General features: G+C 46.0%; 1 protein-coding gene and 1 long non-coding RNA gene across 2 annotated transcripts in view; one reads left to right on the top strand and one right to left on the bottom strand.

Moving 5' to 3' along the window:
• The window catches only part of CD28 (CD28 molecule), a 159,042-nt gene that overhangs the window by 84,731 nt on the left and 48,458 nt on the right, over nt 1–25,853 (bottom strand). The window lies entirely within an intron of this gene.
• Nucleotides 19,107–25,312, top strand: LOC102149079 (uncharacterized). The gene is made up of 4 exons (XR_288758.4): nt 19,107–19,224; nt 19,337–19,400; nt 23,541–23,742; nt 24,712–25,312. It is a non-coding gene; the product is annotated as an uncharacterized lncRNA (long non-coding RNA).

The following is a 25,853-nucleotide window of genomic DNA, read 5'->3' as shown; positions in this document are numbered from 1 at the left end:
TTGGATAGTAGCTTTCTCTTATATAAAGCAGTTTTACACTTCACTTTCAACAAATAAAGACAGCCCCAAAATTCAGACCCTCGATGTTGAGCTCTCACTGGATAGCAGTCACAAATTGGTAACCCTCAAGCGAAATACAATGCACAGATATCGTTTTGTTTCGGTAGGCATGGTGTTTTTTTTTCCATTTAAAGGCGTTTATACCCGATATGTGCTCTGCAGTTTGACACAGTTCCCACCATTCCCTAAGGTCTTATGCCCTCTCACATTTATATTACCCACTAGTGCCTGCCTGGAGGCATTTGAGTTTGCAATTCCCACTAGAGTCTAACTCTTTGATGGATCCCTCATGGATGGACCTGGGTGACACACCCAGAACGTGCCCCCACACATGCCTCATCTCCCTTCTACCTCTGCACATGGGTCTCTTCAAGCCTCTAACCATTTTATACTTGGGTCCTTTCCTGAGCAATCCACTGCAGAGGTCCCCAGAGGCTCACTGCTTAAAAATGATCCAATGAGAAGAGGCCACCCCCACTTCTCATTCATCAACTCTGCATACCTCAGCCCTCACTTTACCCGCAGGGCTCAGCTAGGCAGACGGGCTTCAAGAAGTCTCAGGCTGAGAAACCACAGCTTGAAGGGGCCACCCGGAGTTTTCAGCTTCATGAGATCCTAAGGATAAGAAATCACCTTCTCTAAAAGGAGATGGAGAGGACGGCAAACTGGAATCTTAATTGTTGGTCATTGTCAGCCTGTCTGCAAACCTCCCCACAATGCTCCTCTAGTACCACCTGCCCTGTGTGGCCCGCCAAGACAGTAAAGAGGGCTTGTTGCTTTGGGTTTCACCAGAACATTTCATGTTAAATGAAATGCATGGCATTCCATTTCTTGGCCACGAGAGAGGACGAAGGACAGAGTCAGCCTTTGACATAAACAGGACTCATGCAGCAAGTAGCCAGAGAGAAATGTTGGCAACATGTAATTAGCCAGCTGGTCATCCTCTATTTTAATCTACCCTCTTCTCCAAATGCCAAGTTTTGAAGAATTAAATATTTTAGCATACCAGGCATAGTTCAAAACCAGATTTTTTAAATCTGTTCTCCTGTGGCCCCTTTTCTGCTTAGCCAGTTTCATGTGCGAACTAGGGGTCAAGTAAGTTTATACTTTAATAAAAGGGTGCTGAAACTTTTGGTTGGAGCCAATTGTGAAGTCAGTATAAACTTTTCCTGAACTCTTGCTCAAGAAAACTTCTTGAGTCTTAATTATCTTTGAGGCTGGAATGCTCAGAGCCCCTCTCACGATCCAGTGCAGCTCCTTCAGTAGGACAAATATTTCCTTTTTGCCTGGGTTACAAAAGATATGCTTAGTTATCAAAACAGACCCAAACATGCATGAAGTAGCTGAAAACCATGGTTGTCCTTGACAAGGCCCAGTTCTCGTCTTTCTTGCCCTTGAAAATCCCAATCTCCCGTTCAGGAGGCTGGGAAGTAAACAGCCTATCCTGGAATTTTGATAGATCCACACCCTGGGTCTCCTCCTCCTTTTATTTCAGCATTCCTGCATGCCACCTCCTCCTTGCCTGTCTCCTCAGCTTATAATGTGTTTATTTCAACTAAACTAAACTCAGATGACACGGTCCTAATCAGAGCAAGAGCATTTCAACTCATTCATTTTCCTTTCACCCTCTGATATTCAAGTCCTAAAATCTTCGTAAATTTGGATATTCTTGAACAAGAAATGTATGGTAAGGGCTCACAAACACAAGGGTTGAAGTTTTTTATCATGGAAATGTTAAGGTTCTGTCCTACATCTTTCTCAGGTTAGACAGTGAACAGTTCATTTGCGATTTCAGAAAAAACGATGCTTACAAAGGAATAGCTTATGGGAACCCTTCCATTCTGAGGTATTCATTTACTGAGATAATATCGAATATGTCATTATTCGTTGCTCTTTACAATGAATAATAAACATGTTTTAAAATTCTAGTTTCAGAGAGAAATGACGGCGTCTCTTCATTTGCCCGTCAAACCCCGGAGCTGTATGTTGCATATTAAATTTGCCAGATAGCCACTTATGAGAATTTAAGGTCCGACAAATACGCTACCGATTCTTATGGGCTTTATCTGTCAGAAAATACATGATTAGGACAATTGTAGACTGCAGTTCAGTGTGTTTCCCATAGACCCTGTTGTGATTCATAGAGCCAACACATTTTTTTCTTTTATGACTCCTCAGAGAAAAATGTTTGGTTTTTTCTTACCTAATTCATTTGGTACCAAAACCCACGGTGTGTATCTGGCGCCTGTTGCTAAGTAGATACCATGAGCCAAAGGCTACCAGATATGCAGATGATAAACGGCCTAGGACAAGATGGAAGTCGTTCGGTAGACTCAGCAAATTGCTCTTCCACCCACTCACCCCACACGTCTGTCTCCCCGTGCCTGGCAACATTGTCCAACTGCTAAAACTCAAGTTGCATCCTTTCTTGTTTTTAGTGCCCACCTGCTTGGTTCTCCATGTCCCTGGCCAGTTGTGCTTTATGGATCACAGGCTGACCCAGCCCATGCTCCTGGCCACCCAGGGCTGATAGTGTCTCAGGTGCCCTCTCTGCCCAGCCAGCATATTATGCCAGATGCATCAGCTGGTTATTGCCACTTCACTCAGTATCAGATTCCCTAGAGTGTCTGTTGTGGGTTGATTTGTGTCGCCCAAAAAGATATGTCCAGGTCCTGACCCCGATACCTATGAATGTGACTTATTTGGAAAGAGGGTCTTTGCAGACATAATCAACTCAGGATGAGGTCATAGTGAATTAGGGTCACACCAAATCCAATATGACTGGTGTCCTTATAAGAAGAGAGAAATTTGGACACAGGGACACAGACACACAGAGGAGACACACACAGATGGAGACCACCACGTGAAGATGGAAGCAGAGATTGGATGATCCAGCTGCAAGTCAAGGAATGCCCAGGCTTGCAGGCAACCACCGTAAGCTAGGAGAGAGGCATGGAACAGACCCGCCCTCAGAGCCCTTCAGAAGGAAACAACCTTGCCAACTTCTTGATTTCAGACTTCTGGCCTCCGGACTTGAGAGAGAGTAAACGTCTGTTGTTTAAAGCCCCCAGCTCGTTGTACTGTGTCCTGGCAGCCCTGGGAAGCTAACACAGCATCTCTCACACTTTTGGAGAATTGCTCAGTTCGTTTAACAAACATTTACTCAGCACCTGCTGTCTGCCAGGAGCTCTGCCACGTGCTGTCAAGACCACCATAAGTGCAACACAGTCTCTGCCACTCTGAGCCTCTTACAGCCTTGCCCCGAAATGACGTTACAGAGGCGTGCACAGTGCATGGAGGGAGGGGAGGACACCTGCTCCAGCTTGGGCATAAGGGAGGACCCCTGGAAGAGGTAATGCCTGGGAAGAACCTTGAAGGATTCCCTCCCTGGAGGAAATCTGCAGGCTGGAAAGGAAGGGACAACTTCTCCTCCTCCACACCCCCCTCTGAAGGCCGCCGCTTCCTGCAGCAAAAGGGTTTAAATGGAAAACTCAAGCCACGTTGCACCACAGTATGATCTTCTCCAAAGGCTTTTCCACAGCCTGAAGTTTCTTGCCAGTTTGACTTTATGGGAGAAGAAAAAATAAGTCTGTTTCTCATTAGGCTTGATGGGGGGGGTGAGGGGGGCGGATCTGTTTATTTTTTGCCTTTTGTATCTAGGGTTCATAAAATTGGAAATGTTCATGCAATGACATTTCTCTTTGTAGATATTAATCCCTTTTGGATCCAGATTAATTTACAGAAGAGTCTTTGAGAAAGGAGAGTTTATTGGGTCCTTCCCATTATAAAAGTAACGTATATAAAAACAGCCAAACAACTAAAAGAAAAGGTGATGCACAGCTAATTTGAAAAATAGAAAAATAGAAAGAAAATACACTTCGCTCCCCTAACCAGAAGCTATCGTTGTATTAATATTTTGATGGGCGTCCCACTACATTGTTTTCCATGCATAGTTTTTCTTTTGTTTGTCTCTTTGTATTCTATAAACAATCCTGTATCCTGCCTTTCCACATAGCATTATAGCATAAACATTTTCTCAGGCCTTCAGAAACTTTATAAATAGGATTTTAATGACTATAAAATGTGTGGTTGCAAAGATGCCCATAGTTGACTACACTAGGCCCTGGGTTGGCCATTAGGTTAGATTAGAACTTTTAAAATAGCATTCAGATAAACTTAATGAGTTTTAAAATGGTGATTTTAAGTAATTTCATCATAGACTGAGAGTTGTGTCATGATACACAGACCCTTTTATCATGAGGAAGCTGATTTTAAAACACACAAAAAAAGACAGAGACATTGACGATGTCGGCAGCTCTCCCCTCCACTCCCCCCACCCCAAAGCTTTTCCCTTCATCGGCCGTGGCTCTCCATAGCTGGGCTCACTCACTTTCCCACCTCGTATCCTCCTCTCTCTCGTGCCCTGGGGCCTCAGCATCCCTCTCCTTGGGCTGAGTACTGATCAAGTCTCCTTGTCCTGCTGGCCCAGGACAGGTGCCTCAACGCTGACCCCGGCCCTTACTTTGCACCCCAGGTCACACCCCTGTGAGGTTCACTGGAGTTTCCTTGCTGTTCGGCTAGCTCGGGATGCTGGCAGAGCCCGTATTCTTCCCAAGTCATCATTCCCACCCCACCTCAAGATGATCTCTAATAAAGAAGCCCTCTCGCCCCAGTACCCTAGCCAGTGGCACACACACACATTGATACAACTGAGTGTCTGATTCAGTCCCTATTTCTCCAGTTTCCTTACAGTAACCTATCTGCTACCGATGTCCCTTGATGCCCTCGCCCTTGTCCCGAACCTCACCTGCTACCTGATACCCAGACTCCCTTACCTGTGCCTATTCACCTAGGCTCTTGAGACCCCCCCCAGTGGGGACACCCTGCTCCTTCCTGAATCTCTGAGGCCAGCCATCTGCCTGATTCTTGTGTAGTTATTGCTGTTCTTCTTAGGTAAGACAGCTTGCCCTCCCAGCTCCAAGTGTGCTACAGATGGGCCCACCCCGCCCTCCTCCCCTAACAGACCTCAGCGTCCACCTCACCACCACAGTGAGCAACGCAAGCAGCAGTTCCAGGCCCCTCCGCGCCGTTCTGACTGGCTGCAAATGAACAAGACAGCACAACAATCGCTTTGAAAGATACTCAGGTAGCCCTACTCACAGGTCCACGTGTCTCATTTGCAATTCCTCAATTCAAAAAACTGAAAACGCAGCATTTTTTTCATAAGTCATTTGGGAGCAAAACCTGATTGCATTAGTTTCCTGTGGCTGCTGTAACAAATTACTGCAAGCTTGGTGGCCTAAAACAATAGAAATTTATTGTCTTACAGTTCTAGAAGCCAGAGTCAAAAATCAGTTTTCACTGAGCCCAAATCGAGGCGTCAGCAAGGCCACACTCCCCCCCGAGGCTCTGGGGAGAACCTGCTTCTAGCCTCTTCCAGCGTCCGGCAGCTACAGGCATTCCTGGACTTGCGACTGCATCGCTGCAATCTCCGCCTCCTGGTCACATCCGCCTTTCCTCTTGCGTGTGCACGGAATCTCCCTGAGCCTTCTGCTGATAAGGATGCACTCAATGGCATTAGGGCCCACCCAGATAATCCAGGGTAACTTCACACGTCAAAATCCTTAACTCACTCACATCTACAGAGATGTTTTTCCTTATAAGAAAACATTTATGGGTTCCACAGAGTAGGACCTGATATCTCTAGATGACCATTATTCAGCCTGCTCTACTGACCTAAATGAAAACTAATCTATTTATGATCCATACTTATCCCTCATGATATGAATAGTCCTGTCTTGTTAAAAACACGTCCATGTGTGAGACCATAGGGTGCTGCGCCAGACCTCAATGGGGTTGCTAAGTAAGACGCAAGATGGGCACTGTTTTGCCTTTCTAAAATCAGAAAAATTTTGCTTTATTCTGACACACCTTTGGCCACAAAGCTTTCAGATAAAGGCTTGTGGACCTGTTTCAAGTCCACGCTGTCTGAGGCACGACACACAGTAGGTGGTTCTAGATTCTATGCCTCCAGAACACCGGTCCCTGCCATCTGCAGAGTATTTTTATCCCTCTCACGTACACCATCTAGGTTACCCTACACTCAATCCTGTAAGGTAAGCAGCACAGATGTTGTTATCCCTGTTTTAGAGGTAGGAAACTTGCGGGGTTATGAATCTTGCCCAGGGTCCCATGGTTTGTCAGTAGCAAGGACCAGAACCAGAATCCATGGCTCTAATTCTCGAAGCAGTGTTTCTGGTTCATCAGAACTGCCTCCCCAGAGAGACACAATCTGAAGTGAATTACTCTTTAAAGCACGCAGTTTGAATATTTCTGCTAGTGAAGGATAGAAATAGTGCTTTGAATCCTGTCAAATGATGAAACAGATAGGCCCAGAGCCAAGATTAAACAAAGGAGACAGGAAAGGTACAAGACAATGTGGTCCAGCAGCTGAAGGAGCTAGGAAGGCTGCCTCGCTTACTGCCTTGCCTTTTTATTTCTCTGATGACTTGACTTTCTATTTACTCCTTGTCTAGTTTTGGAACTCAGCAAGGAAAATCTGCATTCATATAGAAATTTACATCATGTTGCAGTCAAATTGACGTATCATTTATAAAATGAGGATAACGTCACTTCCTTTGCAGGATTATCCAGAGAATTAAATGAGAGTATGTGAAGTGCCCAACATGGAGCCTTAACAAAAATGAATTCCCATCCCTCCTCCCTCTCCCCCCAATCACAGTTAAAGGAACCAACTTCATAAAGCTGAGTCTTCTGAGACGGCCCATCTCAGCATCCCCAACTTGCAGGCTGCTGAGCCCCTGTAGAGCCTGCCAGCCCAGCTTGCCCAGCCTGACCAGGTCCTGACCATCACCAACAGGCACACCGTCCCATCTGGAACCTACATGCACACCCGCCAGCCTCGGGCAGGAGCCCAAGTGTAATCCTCTCCATTCACGCCTCGCTCCTCCAAGACTTTCATCCCCACATCCCCATGGCGTTCCACTTCTTGTTTACACAAGAAATGAGAGAAATGGAAAGGCAGAGTGGACAGCATGCCCAGAAGGCTTGTGTCTTAAATAAGAGAGGGTTTTATACAGTGTTATCAGCATTTCTCTTTTCTTCAAGCCCTGTATTAGCCTTCAATTACAAAGTGAAAAATCGAATCAACCTTGGCATCAAATTTCCGTGATCTCTTCAACTCTAATCTACACTTCCATTCCTGCTAAGTCACTCACTCCGATGGCCTCATCCCGGGCCTTGTCATCCATCACATGCACCTGCTTCATCTCTGAAATCCTGGGGGCCCACATCCAAGATGCTCCCATCGCCCACTTCTCCCAGACCGCACTCCTGTCCCACTCGCTCCTCCTCGACTCCACCGTATCGGGGTGGGTCAACCCTGATGACATGACTTCTCTCCAAGCTCCAAGCCTACAGCCCATGGGGGATCACCTACTCTACTCCCTCACCTGCATGCCTCACTCCCTCGCACACCTGTTTCTTCTAACTACTTTGCACCTGAGCACTAAAATGCCTACCCCGGGTCATTTCCACAGACTATCTCCTCTGCCCACTACCCTGGCTGCTAACTTCTTCTGAAAAAAATCACACAGCCTTGCAGATTTTTGCCACTCAGCACTCATATTCAACAAACTCAGCTTTGCCCTTGTGCCACCAGACAATTCTTCTAACAGTCTTGATCAGCAGCCTCTCGCATTCTCTCCCAAGCGGTTACTCCAAAGTTTCAACACTTCCCTTAAATACCCAAGACACACTTTTCTCCCTTCACTCTCAGTGGGAGGCTTTATCTCTTCATGGAAGAAAAAAAAATTAAAGCCATCACAATCTGCCTTAACATCCCAATTACAAACTTGCCCATATTTACCACTATCTCCAGTTTCAGACCACGAATCCTCTCACCTCTGATTCAAGGTGAGGCCCTCCACCTGTGCTCTTGACCCCACTCCTCTGCTTGCACCATCACTTACCCCTTCCCTCATATACCTCCCACCTTTCCCTCTCTAGGAGTCCTTCTTGCAGCCCATAAACCTTCTGTAGTGCCTCCCATCTCAGATACATAGAGATACATACATTTGACTCTAAATCCCATTTAGCTATTGCTCTTCTCTTGCTTTATCTCCTCAGTTCAGTTTCTCAAAAAAGCCATTGCACTCCTCACTCTCTGCCTCCATTTCCCCACCTCTCATCACCTTTCAACCCTCTTCAGTAGGAATCTGTTCTATCTAATGCCACCACTGACCTCCATATTTCCAGTCCCAGTGGACACATTCCAGCCCTTAGCTTTCTGGACCTCTGCTGCATTCGACACTACTCAACACTCTGCCTTTGTGAGACTCTCTACTCCCTTGATTTCTGTGCAAATATAAATTTGGGAGTACTCAGCATTTAGGTGGTCATCAATGACCTCATCCTCGGTGGTATCTAGAGGAGAAGAACAATCAGACCAGAGGAACCTTGCACTTTTGAGAGCCCCCTCTGGTCCTCTTTCAGCCATGAGGAGTCTGCAAGGCCTACGGGATAAACCAGCTTGAAATCCATTACCTGTCCAAGTGGCCTCCCAAAGATTGTACAGTCCTCTTGCCAAATCCTGAGGGTGGACTGCACCACCAGGGTGCTCTCATCCGGACCTGAAGGGTGGCGGGGCAGCTGTGTGCAGCAGCGTGGGCAAAGTTTGGTTCTACAGGTTGGAGTGACCTCACGCTGCACAAAAGGTCCTTCACAACGTGGCTGCCAGTGTTAGAGGATCAGTGGTGAGCCATGGCCAGTGGCTCTGTCTCCCTAAGCTGCCACATTCCAGTATGGAACTCTGAGCAGTAGGAGAGCACTCATATTTACCAAAGAGAGTGACTAGCTTTCACCTTAGATGCCACCTCCAGTGGATCCATAGCACCTGCTTGGAGAGCTGTGCTGACGGTCAGCAGGGAGGAATTCCTGGAGCGATCGGTGCTATCTGTCCTGGGCACACCTAACACCTTCCCGGACCTCAACACATCTCCTCATTTCACGAAGGAGATGATCAAAGTCAAGAAGGGTGAAAATACTTTCCCACTCTCCTGAGGGGCAGAAGAGCACCAGGACTCAGGTCTTCTGCTCCAGGTTGGAGCATTTGTTCGCGCAATGCTTGGGGCGGGACATCTTCACCCCCGGAAGACATGAGACAGACACTTCTTCCCAGGCGCCCCACAGAACTGCGGGGCTTGTGCGCCGAAAGAGGGTAGAACAGAATGGAATAATGAATTCGAAAAGATGTCATGAGAAAAATGTAATTACAGGGATTTTCTAACAAAGCCAATAGTGTTCTGAATCATGTAGAAATTATTCTGGCTTAATTTTAATGAAAAGGATATGGGCAATCAGTTTGGAGACACAGGGAAATATTTTAATAGGAAGACTGAGTTTGAGGAATCTAAATGAGGATAAACAGACTGGGCTTTTAAGTGGACTATTCTAAGGGGACACATAAGCTAATACTTAACGTTACTCTTATAACAAGTCCTAGGACATAAGTGGCAGATATTAGGTGAACAGAAAAGAATGACTGATGTGGTCTGGATCCTGCATCTGTGGTTGACCAGCTGTATAGCCTTGGACAGGATAAAGCCCTTAATTACTTCAAACTTCAGCTTCCTCATTTGTAACACTGGGGCAATAATATTTAGCTTATACTGTTGCTCTGATGATTAAAGATAACAATGAGATAGAAAACATACATTCAGAAAGCAGGCATTCGTGTCATTATGTATCACTCATTCAGTCACACAATGACACTTTACTGAGCATCTATTATGCACCAAGTACACCTGGGCTGTGGGTCCCACTCCCCCATCAAGGGGAAGAGAAGCAAAGCCAGATCCGACCAAGATGGAGCCAAAACCCCCAACTAGACTGCAATTTTCTTTTTGCATGTTCAGGCCTGTCAACCCTGGAAATCAGGTTAGTCCTGAGAACGTTTCTAGTCTTCTTCGTTAGAGGGTAGCAAAATCTCTGAGGACAATCCTAACAGAGTGCTTTGTTTGGTGTCAGAGGCAGTTCTGCACAATGGTTAGGCACACACCATGCAGCCTGACAGCTTGGGCTCAACTTTCAGCTCTGGTGCTCACTAGCTGAGTCAGGACCTGTAAAATGGGCATCACAACAGTGCCTCTTCATAGAGTTGACGTGAGGCCTAAATGAATGAGTGTGTGTTAACGTAGCTAAGACAGGGCCTGGCACATGCTCAGGGCCACAGAAATATTAACTATCCTTATTTAAATCTCCACTAATCACTTCCGCCTAAGATGCTCCTATTTCCATCACAAACATGGCCTTGTTCCTTGTAACTGTTTCTGCACTGGGAGTTGCTTAGAAGAACCACGGTGGGAAGAAGCTCAAACTATGGGCACTAAAAAGGTAAGCAAATTATAGGCACCCAGAAAAATGCCAGTACCCGTGCTGGCGCCACTTTACACAGGGTCTGGCTTCCCCACAGCCCCGCCATTCCCTTCCGTCTTGAGACTGAGAAAAACCACCACGAGTTTAGAATGAAAATACTCATTCCAAATCCTTTGAGCCAATTCCCCTTCTGGAAAACCATCCTAAGGCAAATTAGCATCCTAAGAAAAATTCAAGGATATATGTGCAAAATCCTTGTAACGGGAATTAAAGCTGAAGCTTCCATGAGGCTCCGTGAGGCAGATACCACGGTTGCTGCCTTCCAAGGGAGGTGTGAGTCCAAATGCAAAACTGTGTAAGGATTTAGCTGAAAACTGGTTCTACATCTCTTTTAAATTCCTGACTCACACTGGAGACATACAAAGGCTGAGACAGAGTGGGGAGAAGGACAGTTTTGGGAGAGAATGTCTTGGGAGGAAATTGTGCTGTGGGTCCCCCTTACCCACCAAAGGGGGAGGTGATGCTTCCCCTTCACTTCAAGCCCCAGGAGGGGCATTCAATGGGACCACATAAAAAGTCTGGGATGTGCCCCCCTGCAGTTCAGATCACAAGGCGCTGGCTCCCGACTCACGTTTGAGAAAGCACGGCAGAGCAACAGCAGTGTAGAGGGTTTAGTCTAGGAAGCAGTGCAGCGGATTAAATGCCTGTGTGTCTCAGGAGCCAGATGCAAAAGTCCTAGCAGAACTGTCTGCCTGAGGCCACATAGAAGGGATGTTCTGCAAGACCCCCTGGGTAGCAGGGATAGAACCCCAACAGAGAAAGTCTGTGTGGAGTGGACTGCTGGAAAACCAAGGGCCCCAGGGAGAGCTGCCAGCCCCAGGGGAGTGGCTACGGCCCCCAGAGAGAACACCTGAGGAGTCAGCTGTCAACTGCCAGCCCATCCTGAAAGCAGCAGGTAAGTCAGAGTTTCCCCACCCCATCCCCCTGACCTCTCATTCCTTCCCCTGGCCGGATCAGAAACAGCAGCGATGGAAGAGAGGAGGAGGGGAGCGGGAAGATCCCCGCCACAGTGTATGGGGGAGGGGGTGCGTCTGACCTTTAAGTGAAGGTTAGAGTGTGGCTTCTTATTTCCGACTGGATGTTTTAACTTCTGAGTGGCCCAAGTCTTTCATTCAGGATCAGGGGAATAACTTCCCTCCCTGAATAAATTTTTAAAAGTCAAAATTTTGAGAGACAAAAATGTAGTTATCCTCTAATTTTCTCCTACGATCTCTATGTCTTCCATGAATCATTTACACGTTCTTTTTTTTATAATAGAGAAAAATTGGAATAATATAAATATCAACTCATAGGGAAATAACTATGTGGAAGGACTCTAGCTTATGCTTTAAAGTACACACATATTAAGTATCAACTTAAAATGGAGAATATCAAATGATGTATGTAGTATGATTAGGATCATATTACATCTGTATAGTTACATAATGCACATAATCCTATGTGTATATGGATATGTGTATGTGTGTGTGTGTATATATATATACATACAGACTAGAAGGAAACACAGCACAAGTTAACAATAGTCATCTCTGGGTAATAGGAAGGAGAAATTTTTACTTTCTACTACATACTCCTCTGTATTTTTCCAGTTGTCGATAATGATGATGAACTCCTTTCAGGGTCCACTCTCTAATGTTACTTGACGCAAGCGTTTTTGCTGGATTCCACACCCAGAAAATCTTGAATGAGTCTCTGTGGGGCTTGCCACTGTATTCAATCCCTTCTCCCCTTCGGGTGTGACCTTTCTTCACCATCCCTTCCTTTAAATCCTCTCGTCACTTTTACCCACTTCACACCCCGTCTCCTTGACCTCAGAATATCTTCATTCTCCTTGTTTCTCTTCCTCTCAGTGAACTTCTGCCATGAATTTTACATTCAAATATCCATGGGTATATGTACTATCCTTCAGATAACATAAGCTGGTAGCCAAAATAAAATACAGCAATTCTATAATACACACATTTTTATAATATACACATAAGTGGAGAAAGAGCAGCCATCTTGGAGAAGGAACCCAACCCTGCTGAACACACTCAACGCCATCCGCCCTGGAGAGATCGTGTGGGTTTCACTCCATAGGAAGACTAGTGGGAATGGTTCTTCCCCAAATGGGCCCCCAATCCTTCACACACAGGGGTCAGAAATCTAATCCAATCGGCATCACTATCTCTGTTTTGTCCTGCTTCCTTGCCTCCCTTCTTCACACCTGTACCCCAGTCACAGCTGGGGATGGGCAAGGGCACTGCTTAGCCACTGGCATCCAGAAGCCAGTGATGCCCACGGTCATGCGACCTAGCCCAGGCCACTTCTAGACAGGTCCTCTCCCTTGTTCAATGATTGCGAACTGTGTAGCACAAACCCTTAATTCCTGGACATGTGGCTCATATTACCACATTAAATTTTTTTAATGCCCTGCAGAAAAATAACTCCTTAAAATTTTTTCAATGTAGCATTTTTCACACTTTTTTTGACCGTACACAATGGTTAAAAAACAAACGAACGAAAACAATCGCAGTTTACGCCACTCCTGTTCTGGGGAATCCTGCTGGGGAAGTGCCACCCTGGTCTCCAATGGAAGATGACTGCCAAGGAACCGGGTGGCTTGGGAGGCCATGCCTTTCCTTTCAGCACTTCCTTCTGACATAAATCTTGCTGCTTTGCCCATTAATAGGAAACAGCAGAAACTGCCTGCTATTGTCCAAAGAGCCTCTCCCCACCCGTGTTAGCCAAAAATGAAGGAAAAATAAGCCCAAGAGCGATGGATGCGTCAAAGTCGGAGGACTTTCAGAAGCGAAGTGATAGCTTGGAGAGTTTCTCTGGACTTTATTACTTGGCACCCCAATGCTTTATCATTTTGAGGGTGATTTCTCCACTACGTCTCTGGTGGATGCCTCCGTTTACCTTGTTGAAGTCTGAAGTTGCTTTGCCTTAAATGAACCCTGTGACTGGTGGAAAGCTACCACCACGGGTAGGAAGAGCGACTTGTGTGACGGAAAGGAAAATGAATATCTAACCTGGTAAATTCAGGCACAGGGATCTCCCTGTTCCTTAAAGTTGCTGGAAGTGCTGACTCCCTAACTCCTTTCCTGTTAGCAAGTTCCCAAGAAGTCATCTGCAAGGCAGAGCGCCTGCGGCAGCAGGAAAAACCTTCAGAGCTACTAACACAGCGGCACGTCTGCAATAAGCCTCAGGTTCCTGACAGGTCCATTTCCCTCCGCCAAACAGACAATTTCCCACAGGGATTCCACCCAGTGACCTGGGGTCCGGCAGGAATTGACATCCCACAAGGGATGTCATCACACAGACCCATAACCTAAGTCCTTCTGAGGACGCAGGAGGCTTCATTCCTCCTGATCAGCCGAGCCTGGACTCTCTGACGCGAGAAGTTTGCTGTTGCTTTGTTTGATGTGTGTTTGTTTTCTGGAGGGGAGGCATAATTTCACTATATAGTGCTTAAAACTTTGTTCCCCTACCTTTGTGATATTTATTTCATCCAATTTATGTTTCCCAAATTCTAATCTCTTAAAATGTTGGCTTTGGGGCTGGCCCCATGGCCGAGTGGTTAAGGTCTCGCACTCCGCTGCAGGCGGCCCAGTGCTTTGTTGGTTCGAATCCTGGGCGCGGACGTGGCACTGCTCATCAAACCACGCTGAGGCAGCATCACACATGCCACAACTAGAAGGACCCACAACGAAGAATACACAACTATGCACCGGGGGGCTTTGGGGAGAAAAAGGAAAAATAAAATCTTAAAAAAAAAAAAATATTGGCTTTACCTCCATGTTCCCACTTTTGAAACAAGCGGGGACAGTCCAGAGCACTAAGCATTATCAGATGAACGCTCACATCCGGGGAGAGTCGGAAACCCGCCGAAGATCAGCCGGAACCCATTTCATACACGCGTGGAAAGTGTTTCCTTTTATAATCTATATTTCATTGGAGAGCCATGTGACTGAGAGTGGCAAGAAGTTTGTGGTTAAAACACAGTAAATGGGCAACGGAATACTGCGACAGGAGGGGGGAAAAGATGTTATATTAGAAAAAAACACAAAAGGCATAAATAATACCTTGAGGAGGTCACTCAACGTGAGCTATCAAGTCCCACAGAGCTATTAAAATCACCCATTACTATGGATCCAAATTTACCAACTGTCGTCCTCCCTTCCTCCCAGGTGTGCTCTAGATAAGTGATGGGGAGCCCACGCTGTCCTTCTTGGGCTGCTCTGGTCAATTCAGAGGTTCGATAGTTTTCCTAATGGAAAGAAATCAAATTCATACAAAAAGTTCACTGTCTACCTGGCAGAGGGCCTAAGACCAGGATGTGATATAACACATTTATTCAATTGCTTTCTTTTTCAACACACATTGGAGCTCTCCAAAATTGTTTTGCCTCCATTCCAAACTCTGTTGGCAGAGCTCTTCCTTAGGTCCTCTGAGGGAGTAAAAGAATCCACTGTTGGAGTCTTCTCCAAGGCAACAGACAATGCGAGTGAGAAGATCCAAATGGGAACAATCTAATATGGATGTCAGGTGGGAATTGACCTTAAGGTGAAGGGAGCCTCTGAGAAGACGACCAGGCAAAGCATCCCTGAGGCTGCAGAACCAAAAGGCTCCAAGCCTCAAAATTGCATACGCCCAAATTGCATAGTTTGGCAAACCAATTTAAAACACACCATGAGAGGCAAAGGGAAAGAGATGGGGTAAGCGAACACACTTAGAATACGGTACAGATGGGAGGAAGGACCACACTCCTATCTCCTCTCCCTCCCTCTCTCTCCCTCTCTCTCTCTCTGCCACATCAGCTTTCCCCACCAATGGTGTGATTATAAGGACCAAAGATGAGGATGGAGCAAGGAGGTCCACAGACAGAAGGTACCCTGGGCTAATACACACTTACTCTGGCAGAGAGGCATGGGGCAAGTTCTCCTGGTCATAGCTGTAGCTGCTGAGCAGCTCTGGGGTTTATGTTCATTTCTCGGGCAGAGGACATGTGGGACCAGAACAGGTATCACCAGTGGGTGAGCAATTTACAGATGACTTAGCTGTCAGCCCAGAGGTGGCATGATCAAGACTTGATCTCTTCATCCCTTTCTATCTAAAAGTAACATTCTTGTCTTTTCTCACATGTTTCATGTATTCTCTCTTTCTTTAGCATGTTTTATAGACTGCTAACTTACTATCCTTATGTAACACATCTTATGAATTCTGCCAGTCTCACAAGCTATTCTTTACTCGTTATCTATCTTTAACATCCTAGGAGCTTCACCAGTATCTCATAAGCTGCCAGCTTGCTTTCTATGTGTGCTCAACACTCCTCGTGAGCTTCATCCTTCCCATTCTCTTTCTTGTCTTCTACAGCAGAATCGAATATGCAGAGTCAAATATAGAATGCACAAGCAGCACAGCAAATGCATGGCACATGTGGGCCTTCTCTGCCTTTCCATCGAGCCCACAGAGCACTTCACGACAGGCAGTGAAACATTCAGCATGGTCTTCAGCCTTTCTCATAGAGTCTACAAACTTTGACTCCTTCCAAAAGAGCATGAATAATTATTATATAATTAATATATTATAATATTATAATTATAATATAATAATAATAATTATAATTATTAAGTATTTTGGGTACTAGTCTTGGGGGCTTGATCTGAAACAGGGAAGACTGACTATCCTATGAAATCCCTGGGTCCATCGACTGTTTCAACTCCATTTTGGGGTCATTTAGTTGAGCATGTGCAAAAGACAACCCTTGACCTAATTCCCCTCAGAAAAGTCCCTTGGCATAGATCCCTATGTGGATAGAAAAGGAGCCTGGGCTGTCACCCACGGAGACAAGGCAGAGAATTCACAGTGTAGAATCTGGCTAACCTAAGGCTCGGTGACACACTCGGCAGTCCTTACACCGGGATGCCAGGAACACAGTCATTCCATTGCTGCTTCTGTGAGATGGAGACTCAGCTCAAGCAGCCGCTGCCACCTAACCTCATGGATACGGCCACCTGCACAAGAAGGGCAGGAAAATGTACAAGGAGAAAGAAAGGTCAGGAGGACCTCTGTCCTATTTCAAAAGCATCCTCTAGGGGGCTGGCCCCGTGGCCGAGTGGTTAAGTTCTCGCGCTCCGCTGCAGGTGGACCAGTGTTTCGTCAGTTCGAATCCTGGGCGCGGACATGGCACTGCTCATCAAACCACGCTGAGGCAGCTTCCCACATACCACAACTAGAAGGACCCACAACGAAGAATGTACAACTATGTGCCGAGGGGCTTTGGGGAGAAAAAGGAAAAAAATAAAATCTTTTAAAAAAAAACAAAAGCATCCTCTAAAGTGTAGCTTTCTCCAGGACGGCACAGAGGGTGAGTCACACCTAGTCTCTGAAGTCTTCTGAAGAACCCCACCTCGTTAACATTTACAGCTGTATGATCCTGTGCATGTTACTTAACCTCTCTGAACCTCAGCTTCTTCATTTATAAATTGATAATTATCATAACGTCCATCTGCAAGAGTTGTGGTGAGAATTAAATGAGATGATTTGCATAAAGGGCATAGCACGCGATACCCCAGCACAGGCCATTGCATGGTTGTTGCCCTCAGTGTCATTATAATTGTTGTTGCTACTATTATTAGCAAGGCCAGCCTTAGAGTGAGAATTATATTATGTCAGGAGTAGTGTTCCCAAAGTACTGGATAATACCCCAAATTCCTTCAATGAAATAAAGCCTTTTATTTCAGAATTGGTGAAGCACCCTAAAATGAGACTATCTCCTTGGTGTTGTGACATGTTGATTTAAATTCACACAAAGATTTAAATGTCTTTGGTAAACTCCTTTTCTGGCAGAGGTTTTGAAAAGAATGGGATAAGGAATAGAGGAAACCCTAAAAGGAATGTGTCAGAGAGAGAAGACTGGACATTTTCAACCAGGTGCCCAGGCTTTGAAATCAGACAGAATGGGATTTGATTCCAAACCACGTTACTGTCAGTGTAATGCTTTGTCACCTGTCAGACTCAACATCCTCGTTCATCAAATGGGGCTAGTCATGGCACCTTCCTCCCAGGGCTCTTGTAAGGGTTCAGAGAGATACGGCACCTAAAGTGACTGGCTGACGGAGTAGATTCTCATTAAGTGTCCATTTCCCTTCCTGCACATTGACTGTGCTGCCTGGAACCGACTCCTGTTTGTTCTCACCAGACTCTCCCTCCTGGCTAGTGCCGGCTTTCCTACAGACCACGAACAGAAAGATCTAGAGGTTTTTAAGATTGAGTTTCTGTGTGAAAGAAATAGCAAATAGAAACTGTATGTCGATGATGCAATTTAGCTGAGAAAACCTAGGTGCTAACCCCCTGCTACGCTGCTGGGAAATAGCTAGACTTTCTCTCCCCCCGGATGAAACTCCGGGCTGGAAGTCTTTATCCGTCCAACCCACCCCAGGCGGATTGGATCTCCCCGGACTGTGGAGTTAACCAAAGGCCAGGCTGGGTGGCAGAGGGAGCTGGCAGTTCCATCTGCTCCATAGTCTGGAGTGCTCCCGGGCCTTTGAGTCGATCTCAAGAACCTGGGCTCACCTGAGGCACTGGCGTTTCAGCGGGCCCTCCAGATCCTTGGGCCATCCCTGGGCCGGGAGGGGGAAGGAGGCAGGAGCTATCCGGGCTCACGAACAGCTAAGGTGTCTGGATCTACCACTCTCACCACTGGATGTGCTCCTGCTCAGACTCTGGGAAAGACGGAATGGTGCCCCACAGGTTTTGTGAATTGAGCCTTTTCTAGTAGCTCAAATTTAAAAAGAGAGGATGAGTTACGCAGCCTGAGAATTCCAAGATCGGGGGTAGAGATTGGGGACAAGTTAGCAGATGCATCTGGTCAACAAGGTCTCTTTATTGAATAGTGAATATTATGACCATTTTGCATGGTGCTCACTGTCTGCCTGGCAGTCTTCTAAGAGCTAACTTCACTTAACCCTAGTCTTTTCCTCATTTTACAGTTGAGGAAACAGAGGAGCAGAGAGGTTGAGTAACTTGCCAAAGGTTGCACAGCCACTAAATAGTAAAGGCAGGATCCAAAGACAGACCCGCTGGTGCTAGAGTCTATGTGCTCAACCACCGTGCTAAACTGCAATGACAGCAAGTGTTTTTCGAGCCCTGTGTTCCAGGCACCACACTAAACACCTGTTTTACAGGGAGTGTCTCGTTTAAGCCTCACAGTGGCCCCAGATGGTAGCGCATTAATCCCCATTTCACAGATGAGTTAAGTGAAGTCTGAAGACATTGAATGATTTTTCCAGGGTCCCGGAAGTCTACTTTGTCCAGATCTACACAGAGGAAAGCCACTGAGCTGAAAGGATCCCTTTGCCATCCCAGACCACACAGCAAAACTCTTGGGTTGTTGCTAATGGGTAGACATGGGACAGTTTTTGCAACATCTCCTTCAAGGGCTCTTCATTTTGTTGTTTATGGATATCAGGGCATATTTACACACAAAGAGTCTATTTGAGGACACAGAGTTTTCATGTGAGGCTTTTTTTTACTGTTCAGTAAAAATTCTGTCTGTTCATGCTGCATCAACCGTGGTTTTATTTGTGTTACTTCTAGCCAGATGGGAAAGACATTAGCTAATGTGGTCTGTGCTTATGTCACAGAGGGAGGGAACTCCATTATGCCTCAGAGCAACCACAGCCCTTTCTGCTGCCTCTGATCATCCGAAACCCATCCCAACGGGTGAGTCCTGTCTATAGTAAATGGATCCAGTTTCCTTACTGCATAAAAAGACAAAGCAACTCTTAGACTTCCATACTTTCAACGAGGATTTTTCCCTTGTTTCTTTTTGCAGCTGGCATGTGGCTGCGGTCACTCCTTGGGCGTGCCTAGCTCCTGCGGTGGTTTCCTCAAGACTGGTGAGTTGATGGTATTTCTGGTTTGGGGTTTGAAGTAGGGACTTTTAGGGGAGGAAACAATGAAGCAGTGTGTGATTTCTTCTTAAGTCACGTGCACAATTTACACTGACTCTGAGAAGAGCGAAGTTAAATGTAAAGAGGTCAGCCAGGCCTGACTGACGTGGGAGTCGGAGGTAAGTCCCACCAGGAAACCTGGTTTGCAGAAGACACAGCTGCACCTGAGTGATGACAAAGGGCAACTTCCTTCTGAAAAGTGAAGAGGGAGGGTGTTTGGGATGGGGTGGATTTTCTTGGGGCTTTCCCACAGGATCCAGGGAATATGCTAGCTCATCTCCCGCAGATCCCTGCTGCTTCCCTCTCGTGACTCCAGATGGAGCTGGGCCTGGGCCTCATTGCTCAGACGTCCAGCCCAGGCCTGGCAAGCAGCAGGTCAGACACAGCTAACACCTCGGCCTGTGGCAGCCCTTGTTCACGTGTTCAACGGCCCTTGGACAGAGCTGGAGTATTAGCGGCAGAAATGCCACGGGAAATCGGTCTGCCCCAAAGCACAGGAGAAAAAGCAGGAACGAGAAACGGTGTCCGCATTTGCGAGCTCTTCTGCTTCCGCTTTCTCTCCCCAGGGCTTCTCCCTTCTCTCCCTTTTGTTGACCATCTTCTCTGTGCTTCCTGTCCTGGGGTAAGGCCGCCTTGTCTTCCTTGTCTCTGTGCAAGTCGAGTAGGAGATGGCGTATCTGAGGCTAGGTGCTCTGGGGACCGCAGAAGTAGATCTGACAGAGCCTGCCCTCAAGGGTACATGACTCACTGGCGAGACGTGGTGAACACAAGGGTACACGTGGACAATCAGGGCCCCACCAGTCCAGCTGACCTCTGTGAGACCCTGCAAGGCACCCCTTCCTCTCGGCTGGCTTTTGGCCTGGAGAAAGGAGCATGGGCTGGATTTCAGCCCCTACTTAACCCCGAGGCCAGACATTCTTCAGTAGAACACAAAATGGATGTGGGACACGAGGGACAACCCTGGGGACGATGATAAAAATGTTCAGTCCCATGTAACCCACTGCAAATAGGCACGGTGCAGAAACTGGCTGACAGCCCGTCAGGGGAGGGAGGGATCGATGCAGGTTAGTTCCATAGGGAGGCTTTGGACTGGTGGGGCAAGCCGGGGAAGATCATCGTTCTGGGTGGGGGAGGGCATTCCAAAAGGAGACACGGGACACGCAGAGACTGGGCAGTGGGGAGAAACAGCAGTCCCCACGCGTCTTCAAGCCCTTCTTTCTCCCTTTTGCTCTTAAGCGCCTTTTAAAATTTAAAATATTTCCTCAGATTGCTCAGCTCCCTTAATCCATCTTGTTTCCGCAGCTCCCCTGAATAAAGGACAGGCAGACACTCTGTTTGCATGAGGAAGTCTGTTCTCATTCTGTCAGTGCTAACCCTCCTCCATGGTAAATAAGTCACTCCGGTCTCCATAGTTACTAACCTCTATCCTGACATAAGCTGCAGACACACAGTAGAATAAAGATCCTTCAGACTGCACAAACATCGCATTTTGTGAGCCTCTGAAGTGACTTGGCCTCGGCCCTCAGCAGGGTCAGCTCAGTTCCCAGGGCCTAATTTTTCATGATTATTCTCTTACTCTTTCATCTCTGTGTGTTCCTGGTATTAAGGGAAATGCTGAAGTGTGAGAGACATCGACCCCGATGTACTCATGATCAGTGGATAAACAGAAATAAGACTGACACCGATACGTCGATGACTCACTTATCTGCCTGAATAATATTTTTTCAAATGGAATTTTATTTTCAGACCTCAGCTCTATTAGCGAACTGACAGATGAAAACGTAGCAGGCTGTCAGAACATCTACATGTTTATTCCTTTCCTAATCCAATACAAATAAAGTAACGGTTACGGAAACAAAGAAGATTGTCCAATGTCTTTTTCCGTACAGGAATGTTTTCTACAATGTGCCTGAAGGACTATGCTCAGATCTCCCCTGGAACAGCATCCGAGACAGAGTTCATGACTTTGAGGGGCCACCCCTTCCATTGTTGGAAAGCTCTTAATGGTTTTTTTAAAATCTTCCTTATATTGCATTTAAGGCCTTCTGGTTCACTGACATCCATCAGTCCAAGGTTTGCCTTCCACAAGAGCACGGAATGTGGAAGGCTTCAGGTTTCAGTTACTTAAGGTGATGGAAAGAGCACTAAACACAAGTGAGGAGACCTGCGTTCTAGCCCCAGTGTCTCCTTTCACCTGCCCTGCTGTGTTGAGCAAAGTGAAGTTAACCTCTTGGAGCCTCAGTTTGCTCGTTTATGAAATGAGAGCAACATATGCCGTTCTACCTCACAAGGCTAGTATAAGAATCAGTTAAATAATAAAAATGAAAGAGCTGTGAAAATTGTGAGGTGCTATATATCACGTAAGGTGTTGCTACTACTGACATGCAAGCCCTCCAAATATTGGAAGACACCTGGCATTCCCTTGGTGTTTGCCGGCATGACCATTTCTGGATTTCTTTTCCATGCCAATTGTCCTCATCCAGAAGCTTCCCATTTGTCACTGTCTCTTTTAAGCTTAGTGCTCAGAATAACAACCCAGATACGCTAAAAACCGGCAAAGGAGAAGGATGCGATGTTGCTCTGCTTCCCAGGCTGAACACAGTACAACACTCGGATTACGGTGCCTCAGATTGCGTTGGTGCTTCTAACAGCCTCTTCAGACCTCGCTACACATTCAGTTAAGTTCACCGAACACCTTTGTTTCTTTCACATGAACTGCTGTCAAACCAGCGCTACCCTTTCCTGAGTTTATTTAATGTCACAGTTAACATCAATGAATAGTCTTATATTAATGTCCGTTGAATTTACCTCTGTTGAATTCCATCCTTCTGGTATCAGCTCATTGTCAAGGACTAGAATGCTATTCCATCATCCTTCAGCTACTTCAGCTGACCTTTGTGTCTTGAATGAGGGTTTCTGCTGCAGTGTGCGACAGGAAGACTTCTGAGAAGTCCCCAAATGTTCAGTAAACAAAAACACTTGGAGAAAGATCTATGTACCACAGAAGGAAATCTCCCTAACCAAGGTCTCGTAACTAGCATTCCTGTGGTGAGAAGAGATTGTTTAAATAAGATTTTATTGTTAAGATGATTGATCTGGTAAGTATTTTTAGCATTAAAAGACATTTCCATTTCTAGAGAGTTTAAGGATTGCAGTTCCAAAGTTTGAAAACATTTTTCTATGTTCTGAGCATTGAACATGGATTTTTTTTTAATTAAAATACTTTTTCAATAAAACAACATCTACAGATTCACACTTTCCATCGTGTGAAACGGGAGCGATGAGATTTTTTCCAGAGGAGAAGCCAATAACTGAGTCTGAAAGTGTGGATGGAGGATGCTGAAGGGACATCAAAGATGCTCCTTCATCTGTGGCCTCTCCAAAGGGAATTAGAGGAGGCCAGGCAGAGGGACAAGGTGCCCTCACCTCCAACAGGCAAGGATTAGGCGGGAGTCCTTTGGTTGCAAGTGACACAAACCCATTGCCACGTGGCTTAAGCGAAAAAGATAATTTATTAGTATACGTAGACTGAAATATCAGAAGTTCTTTTCAGCAATTCCACTCCTGGGTATACCTCAGACATGGATGAAGATGTCAACGGCGGCACTGTTTATGGAGCAGGGAGCATGAGTGAACCTAGGAGGCCTAGCCATAGTCAGGTCGATGAGTTACAGACAGTAAGGCGGTTAGACCTTAAAAACATAGTATTGGGTTTTAAAAAAAAAAAAGGGAAGAAACAGTGAAATCTATAATACAATGCCATTAATTTATAGTAAAAACACATATACACAAATCCTGCCCGTACATGTTCTTTGATATGTGTGGACCTTTGAAAACTGTATAAATACATTTAAGCAGGTGCCTGTAATAGGAGGGGAATGGGAGAAGGGATAGAGGATGAAGGGAACAATAATTTTTAACATGGGGGGCATCTGTACAGACCGATAGTGACGTATGCCAAGAATTTAGGGATATGATTAACTCAACTCCAGGTACCAAGGGTCCGGAATTTTAAAAGATTTGTTTTCATCAAACAGTGTAATCAGGAATCAGATGGTCTCTGTCTGTCAACTCTCTGCTCTCTAGATTGGCTTCATTCTCAGCAAGCTCTCTTCACATGGAGGGAAAGAAGCTCCTGGCAGCCACACGTTCGTCTGGTGGTTACAGTTCATGATCTCCGGAGGAGAAAGACTTCCAACATTCCCACCCCTCTCTGGACAGCGACTCTGCTTGGCTCCATTTGGGTCACGTACCCACCTCTGGACCCATCACTGTCACCTGGAAACAGGTAATCCTAACTGGGCAGGCTACTCATGCACCCACTCTTGTGATGGGGGAGGCAAAGCCCTTCGCTTCACAGCCCCACTGGTGGAGACCACCGCCCACCACAGCAAAGTGTCTCCAGCACAATTCTGGGACCCAAAGAAGTCCCAAGCAGTCCAAATTCAGAGATAGCTTTACTCTGACAAAAACATGCGTGTTAGTTGGGCTGGACTCTGTAGGGTACAATCAGGAAATAGCCTTATTTCATTTTTTTCCCATTCTTGTGCTTCAAACCTGCTGTGTCAGATTTCCTTTTCCTGACTCTAGACAGTATCCTGAGCAAACTGCGTAACTTTTCCAGTTGCTTTTTACTTTTAGAACAGTCTTATTTCAAGGTATTATATGGGTTCAGTCTTCTCAAATATACAGACTTGATACTTTCCTCTTCTTTCAATCTTCCTCCCCTACGTTCTAGGATAGGTCTTAATAGGTCCCAGTAACCTACAGCAGGGAAGTGGGGCACACTTCTTCTTCCAGCCACACCCCAATCTTGTTTGTCGTTCCTCTCCAGTTGAAGGGTGGAGGAAAAAGGAGAAGGAAAAAGCAATTTACACTATTTCATTATTTAGCTGGTGCTATTTTATTTGGCCATTGGTGTCCTCTGTGAGACAGATGTTCAAATGCTGGCTGACTCTCTCCTATGGGAACTTACGTGTGTTCTTTAGGAAAACCCTCAGCCCCCACTGGGGATCTCCAGCACCTTCCTCTCCCCTCAAGTGGATGATGTATTCTCCTGTTGACCACTCATGATTCTCCCTTAGCTCTTGCTCAGATAGTAATCCCACACGGACAGGATTTGTGGGAGGGTCTTTTCAAGATGGTTATGTCTCCCATGCTGTCCACTTTATTTCTCATAAAAGACAATCCTTACCCTGCTTACTACGGAATTGTAGCTTACTTCCTCTACAACCTCCTCTCTTCTCTTTGCTATGAGGGGTGGCTTCAGCCAGCCTCATGTCTAGGCAAGGAGCAGACTCCATACCCGGTGCTCACAAACTCCAGAGAACAGAGGTCAAATTCCCCAAGACCACACAAAAACATGTATATGTGTGTTCCTAGCAGCATCACTGATAAAAGTGGAAACAAGTCAAATGTCCATCAACAGATGAATGGATAAACAGAATGTGCTACAGACATACAATGGACGATTATTCAGCCATCAATAGGAGTGAAGTTCTGATACATGCTACAACATGGATGAACCTTGAGTACATTATGCTAACTAGAAGAAGCAAGACACAAAAGGCCACATGTTGTATGAATCCATTTAAATGAAATGTTCATAACAGGCAAATCCACAGAGATGGAAAGCAGGTTAGTGATTGCCAGGGGCTGGGAGAAGGAGAGATGGGGTGTCACTGCTAATAAGTACAAGTTTCTTTGGGGGGTGGTAAAAAGTGTTCTAAAATTTGATAGTTGTGATGGTTACACAACTCTGTGAATACTCAGTTTTTAAACCATTGAAGTGTATACTTTAAAAGGGTGAATTTGATAGTATGTGAATTATATTTCAATAAAGTTGTTATTAAAAACAATTCTCCCAAGAACTCTCTTGTTGGAGTTGGGTGAGGGACCCCAGGTCATAGGAACAGTTTGGGGCTCCTCTTAGCAAGCCCTGGTGTTGGTCCAGCCCCTCTCCACAGAAGGTGGAGGTACACTGTGCTCCCATCTAGTCATTTTACACTGGGTCCTTTCCCAGGCTCTAAGAGGAATCAAGATGCATATAGCGTCCTTGCCAACCTTCACATGGGCTATTTGCTTTTCAAAATTTTCAGCAGACGTAGAAATCCCTGCCCACACAGCTACAGAAACCGTCACTGTCTGTTGAAAGACAAGGGACACTCCACTGCTTTGTGATCTCAGAGAGAGAGGAACGATATTCACTGAATCCCATCATTGAAGGTGCTGATGCAACCCTGGGAGCTCAGCCTCACGCAGCAAGTGGTTCCCTCACAGCATCGTGCAGCTGTTTGCACTGTTGATGATTCCACTCGTTGTGGGTACAGTTTGAGGAGGAATATGCTTTATTCAATCACAGTTTCACTGAGGGTCTACTATGGCTGGGCACTCAGGTGA

The sequence above is a fragment of the Equus caballus genome, chromosome 18 (assembly GCF_041296265.1).
Source record: "Equus caballus isolate H_3958 breed thoroughbred chromosome 18, TB-T2T, whole genome shotgun sequence".
NCBI classification, from domain to species: domain Eukaryota; kingdom Metazoa; phylum Chordata; class Mammalia; order Perissodactyla; family Equidae; genus Equus; species Equus caballus.
The sequence above is the reverse complement of the archived record's forward strand: the minus strand, read 5'-3'. Positions and strand labels throughout refer to the sequence as shown.